The 6541-nt window shown below is 47.5% G+C and overlaps 3 non-coding genes across 3 annotated transcripts; all 3 read left to right on the top strand.

Annotated features, from left to right (window-relative positions):
* Positions 1 to 625: 625 nt before the first annotated feature.
* Positions 626 to 699, top strand: trnan-guu. Its single transcript has one exon. It is a non-coding gene; the product is annotated as a tRNA-Asn (tRNA).
* A 534-nt stretch (positions 700 to 1233) lies between these two features.
* Positions 1234 to 1307, top strand: trnan-guu. Its single transcript has one exon. It is a non-coding gene; the product is annotated as a tRNA-Asn (tRNA).
* A 548-nt stretch (positions 1308 to 1855) lies between these two features.
* On the top strand, positions 1856 to 1929 carry trnan-guu. The gene has a single exon. It is a non-coding gene; the product is annotated as a tRNA-Asn (tRNA).
* The last annotated feature ends 4612 nt before the right edge of the window (positions 1930 to 6541 follow it).

The raw sequence follows: 6541 nt of genomic DNA, 5'->3' as shown, positions 1-6541 counted from the left end.
GCTTTTGTGAGTCAGACATTTAATGAGTTGAATCTCGTGTGAATTGGATATTACCAGATCACTATCATTTAAAAGCTAAATCAAACGCAGAGTACTAAGTCTCTGTGGCTCAATCGGTTAGCTCATTCGGCTGTTAACCGAAAGGTTGATGGTTCGAGCCCCCCCAGGGACATCTATGCTTTCTAAAATTATTACTTCATGTTTGGTTCAAATTTCACTGTAGAGGGAATCTATGTTTGATTGTTGAAGAGCAGGCAATTCCTTTATCAATTGGTAATGATCGGCAAATGAAGCTTCAAGACGATTCATAAACCCGTCTTTGTGTTTACTTAGACCTCGAGATGGGACTCTGTTCACCAAAGAGCTGAAAGCCCACTGACTTGCCATTTCTTAAAACCCCTCACTTTAAACCAACATTGCTATCTAGAGGAGCCAAAGAACACAACAACTGGTTCATAAAATTTCATTTCACATCACTACCTGAGAGCATAGATCATTGACTACCTGACAGTATGTGCGCATTGGAGAAAATTATGAGTTGAATCTCATGTGGTAATATGTTTGCCCCCATGGGATTTTGCCAGATCACTATCATTGAAAAGCTAAATCAAACTCAGAGGACTAAGTCTCTGTGGCGCAATCGGTTAGCGCGTTCGGCTGTTAACCGAAAGGTTGGTGGTTCAAGCCCACCCAGGGACGTCCATGCTTTCTGAAATTATTACTTCATGTTTGGTTCAAATTTCTATGTGGTTGTTGAAGAGCAGGCAATTCTCTTACCAATTGGTAATGACGGGCTAATGAAGCTTAAAGATGATTCATAAACCAGTTATTGTGTTTACTTAGACCTCTAAATAGCACTCTGTTCACCAAAGAGCTGAAAGCTAATGATGGGCAAATGAAGCTTCAAGATGATTCATGAACCCGTTGTTATGTTAACTTAGACCTCTTGATGGCACTCTTTTCACCGAAGAGCTGAAAGCCCACTGACTTGCCATTTCTTAAAACCCCTCACTTTAAACCAACATTGCTATCTAGAGGAGCCAAAGAATACAACAACTGGTTCATAAAACTTCATTTCCCATCACTACCTGAGAGCATAGATCATTGACTACCTGAGAGTACGTGCGCATTGGAGAAAATTAGGAGTTGAGTCTCATGTGGTAATATGTTTGCCCTAATGGGATTTTGCCAGATCACTATCCTTTAAAAACTGCATTAAGCTCACTGTACTAAGTTTCTGTGGCGCAATCGGTTAGCGCGTTCGGCTGTTAACCGAAAGGTTGGTGGTTCGAGCCCACCCAGGGAGGTCTATACCTTCTGAATATATTGCTTCATGTTTCGTTCAAATTTCACTGTGGATGGGAGCTATATGTGGTTGTTGAAGAGCAGGCAATTCTCTTACCAATTGGTAATGACGGGCTTATGAAGCTTAAAGATGATTCATAACCCTGTTGTTGTGTTTACTTAGACCTCTAGATGGCACTCTGTTCACCAAAGAGCTGAAAGCTAATGATGGGCAAATGAAGCTTCAAGATGATTAATGAACCCGTTGTTGTGTTTACTTAGACCTCTAGATGGCACTCTTTTCATCGAAGAGCTGAAAGCCCACTGACTTGCCATTTCTTAAAACCCCTCGCTTTAAACAGACATTGCTATCTAGAGGAGCCAAAGCATACAACAACTGGTTCATAAAACTTCATTTCCCATCACTACCTGAGAGCATAGATCATTGACTACCTGACAGTATGTGCGCATTGGAGAAAATTAAGAGTTGAGTCTCATGTGGTAATATGTTTGCCCTGGGATTTTGCCAGATCACTATCCTTTAAAAACTCAATAAAGCTTAATGTATTAAGTCTCTGTGGCGCAATCGGTTAGCGCGTTCGGCTGTTAACCGAAAGGTTGGTGGTTCGAGCCCACCCAGGGACGTCCATGCTTTCTGAATTTATTACTTCATGTTTGGTTCAAATTTCCCTGTGGATGGAAGCTATGTGTGGTTGTTGAAGAGCAGGCAATTCTCTTACCAATTGGTAATGACGGGCAAATGAAGCTGAAAGATGATTCATAACCCTGTTGTTGTGTTTACTTAGACCTCTAGATGGCATTCTGTTCACCAAAGAGCTGAAAGCTATCGATGGGCAAATGAAGCTTCAAGATCATTCATGAACCCGTTGTTGTGTTTACTTAGACCTCTAGATGGCACTCTTTTCACCGAAGAGCTGAAAGCCCACTGACTTGCCATTTCTTAAAACCCCTCACTTTAAACCAACATTGCTATCTAGAGAAGCCAAAGAATACAACAACTGGTTCATAAAACTTCATTTCCCATCACTACCTGAGAGCATAGATCATTGACTACCTGACAGTATGTGCGCATTGGAGAAAATTAAGAGTTGAGTCTTCCGGGTTAGAGCAACGCTGGCGTCTGGACTGTTGACTGCCGCTTCTACCCCGAACCGTGTCCGCTATTTGTTTGTCCCCTGTTTGTTTCGTGTTTCCCGTTTTAAGTGTGGCCGTTTTTTTTTTCTTTTTTTTTTCTTTTATTTTTCTCGCCTTTTCTCCTGCCTACCGCGTATCTCTGGAGCTCTGCTCGCACCTCTCCGATCCCGCTCCCTCTGACTACGAGCTACGCTAGCCAGCTAGCCAACCCACCACCGGACCCTCCTACCTCCCGGCTCTGAGCCTGTAGCTGCTTGCTCTTGGCTCGGCAAACGGCTCCAACCCGACTTGCTGGCCACTTGGCCGGCGTCCTCGGGGGGAGCACCCGCTCGCTGCGAGCTCGCCGGTCGTGGCTCGGCTGGGAGCCGCCATGACACACTGGGGCGTGCTGTTTGCACGGGTACAGTCGGGATTGACCAACACCACCACCCACTCCACCAACATCACGACTCGGTCCACTGCTGCTTCCATGCATTTCACTGCCTACCAACTTCTAGTTAACCAGCTACTAGCTATTTCTACCATTTTACCTGGATTATTCCCAGCTGCTGTCACGTCTCATCTCCTGCATGAACTATCACTTCTGCTACTCCGGGCTTCCATTCCACTAACTTCTCGTCCATTTGTCTACACTGCTGCTGATCTTCATTATTTCAACAATAATCACCGTCTCCCTGCTGCTGCTGCCTCAGCTGCCAGCAAGGCTGGGATCCTCCGCCGTCGCCGCTACATCCACCGTAGCTCCGGACTATCTTTTAACCGACATTTCCCTGATGGCTCACCCATCCCCTCTTTCTGGTCTAACTCTCGCCCCCCCCGTCACCCCCACCTTCCGTACTGTCAACTTCAACAATCTCCGCTCCCCCACCCCCGCTCCTTCATCCATCTCCCTCGCACTGCTGAACTGTCGCTCCCTCTCCAACAAATCACTAGTTATTTTCTAACTACTATTGGACAATAATTTGGATCTGCTCCTTCTCTGTGAAACATGGCAACAGCCCCTGGACTATTTTACTCTCAACCAAGCCACTCCGTCTAACTACAGCTACATCGCCAAACCCCGCCTCTCTGGGCGAGGAGGTGGTATTGCTGTCCTCCATAAGCGGTCCCTATCCATCACTGAATTGGACCTCAACCTCCCATCTATTTCATCCTTTGAATATCTCGCTTTTTCCCTCCCCAACTCTACTACTGCTGTTCTTATCTACCGTCCCCCCAAGTCACATCCGTCTTTTCTTTCTGAACTTTCTGAACTTCTCACCATCGTATCCTCAGTCTCCTATCGCCTCCTACTAATCGGTGACTTCAACATCCACATCGACCAGCCAACTGCTCCACTGACGTCTGACTTCATCTCCCTTCTGGACTGCTTTCATCTCACCCAGCACATCAACTTCCCCACCCACACCAAAGGCCACACCCTGGATATAGTATGCTCCTCCTTTCCACTCACATCCAACCCCCGTCCTCTCACCTTTCCACTGTCAGATCATCTCTGCATCCTCTTCTCCGCCCCTCTACCCTTGCCTCATAAATCCACAAAACGCACCATCTCCTACCGCAACATCAAGACTGTAAACCCAATCACGCTTTGCCAGCTCTTATCCTCTGCTCTTCCCTCCGACCCCACTTCTTCCTCCCCTGATGACCTTGCCACCACGCTCAACAACATCCTTTCTGACTCCCTTGATTCCCTAGCCCCCTGGAAAACTTCCTCTGTTACATTCAATAACTCTGCCCCTTGGTACACACCGGAACTCCGCACCATGAAACAAACTGTCCGTCAACTCGAACGCCTCTACAAAAGAACCCGCCTCACCGTCCATGCCGAAACGTTTAAACAACACATCTCCTCTTATCGTGATGCTCTTCTTGCTGCCAAATCTGCTTACTTCTCATCTCTCATTAATAACACCAACCGAAACCCCCGCATACTGTTCTCCACCGTCAACAAATTGCTCCAGCCACCGGTCACCAAGCCACCCTCCTCACCCGCCCTCTGTAACTCCTTCCTTGCCAACTTTAACAACAAAATCGCCCAAATCAACAGTTCTCTGACCGACACCATCAATAACTCCTCCTCCCCCACCTCCCCTGTCCTCCTGCCCCGCCTTCCTGACCTCCCGCCCTTCCCCTCTCTCACTGCCTTCTCCCTTGTCGACTCCTCCACTATGCTAGACATCATTACCTCATCCAAGACAACCACCTGCTCTCTCGACCCTCTTCCGACGACCTTAACTAAGGCCTGCCTCCCTGTCCTCCTCCCCCACCTCACCACCCTTTTTAATCAGTCTCTATCCCTTGGCCACTTTCCCACTGTCTATAAACTTGCAGCCATCACCCCCATCCTCAAAAAGCCCACCTTGGACCCACTCAACCTCTCCAACTACCGTCCCATCTCCAACCTTTCATTCCTTTCCAAAACCCTTGAACGCATTGTCTCCGCCCAACTCCACACCCATCTCCAGTCCAACAACCTCTATGAACCCTTCCAGTCCGGATTCCGCCCACTTCACAGCAGTGAAACAGCTCTAGTTAAAGTCACCAACGATCTCCTCATTTCTGCAGACTCTGGTGCCCTCAACATCCTACTACTACTTGACCTTAGCGCAGCCTTTGACACTGTGAACCATTCCATCCTCCTCCAAAGGCTGCGCCAACTAGGTGTTGAGGGCACTGCACTCACCTCCTACCTCACCAACAGAAACCAGTTCATCTCTCTCTCCGGTCACACATCCATCCTCTCCCCAGTTACACAAGGGGTCCCCCAAGGCTCAGTTCTTGGCCCCCTCCTATTCATCTGTTACCTCTTTCCCCTTGGTACTGTCATCCGCAAACTCAATCTGGACTTCCACTGCTACGCTGATGACACCCAGATCTATATACGTACGACACCAACCCGTAACCCTTCCCTCACCCATTTTGAAACCTGCATCTCTACAATAAAAGCATGGCTGACCCACAACTTTCTCAAACTCAACAGTGACAAAACAGAGCTCCTCCTCATAGGCACTAAATCCTCCCTTAATAAAACTGGATCACACTCACCATTGACTCCTCAAACATCACTCCCTCCCCTCTGGCACGCAACCTTGGCGTTATTTTTGACCCCACACTGTCCTTTCAACCTCATGTTAGCTCAGTTGTCAAGACCTCCTACTTCCACCTCCGACGCATCGCCAAAATCCGGCACTGCCTTTCTCTCCCTGCAGCTGAATCTCTCATCCACGCCTTCATCTCATCCCGGCTTGACTACTGCAACTCCCTTCTCACTGGAATCACTGCTCACTCACTCCATAGACTTCAACAAGTCCAAAACTCTGCTGCCCGCCTCCTTACCCACACCCGGTCCCGTGAACACATCACTCCTGTTCTCCACTCTCTTCACTGGCTCCCCATGAAGGAGCGTATCATCTTCAAGATACTCCTCCTCACCTTCAAAGCCCTTCACCACCTGGCTCCTACTTACCTATCCGACCTCCTTGTCCCCTACTGCCCCAACCGTCCCCTCCGATCCTCCAATACTTCACGTCTGACAGTCCCAAAATCCAAACTCAAATCCTTCGGTGACAGAGCCTTCTCCTGCACATCACCCCGACTCTGGAACTCTCTCCCTCAGTCTGTCTGTGACTCACCCACACTCCCCATATTTAAGTCCCGTCTAAAAACGTACCTCTTCTCCCAAGCTCATGACCTCCCCTACCCATAACTGGTTTCCTCTTCTTAAGTTTATCCGATTGTTTCCTCCCGTCCCCCTCCCCTCATGTATGTCTTTGCCTTGTTCCCTGTAAGCGTCTTTGGGTTTTTGAAAAGCGCTATACAAATTTAATGAATTATTATTATTATTATTATGTGGTAATGTTTTCCATGGGATTTTGCCAGATCACTATCCTTTAAAAACTGAATCAAGCTTACTGTACTAAGTCTCTGTGGCGCAATCGGTTAGCGCATTCGACTGTTAACCGAAAAGTTGGTGGTTCGAGCCCACCCAGCAAAGTCCATGCTTTTTGAAATTATGACTTCATGTTTGGTTAAAATTTCCCAGTAGATGGAAGCTATTTGTGGTTGGTGAAGAGCAGGCAATTCTCTTACCAATTTGTAA

This window comes from Syngnathus acus, chromosome 10 (assembly GCF_901709675.1).
Source record: "Syngnathus acus chromosome 10, fSynAcu1.2, whole genome shotgun sequence".
NCBI lineage: Eukaryota > Metazoa > Chordata > Actinopteri > Syngnathiformes > Syngnathidae > Syngnathus > Syngnathus acus.
The sequence above is the reverse complement of the archived record's forward strand: the minus strand, read 5'-3'. Positions and strand labels throughout refer to the sequence as shown.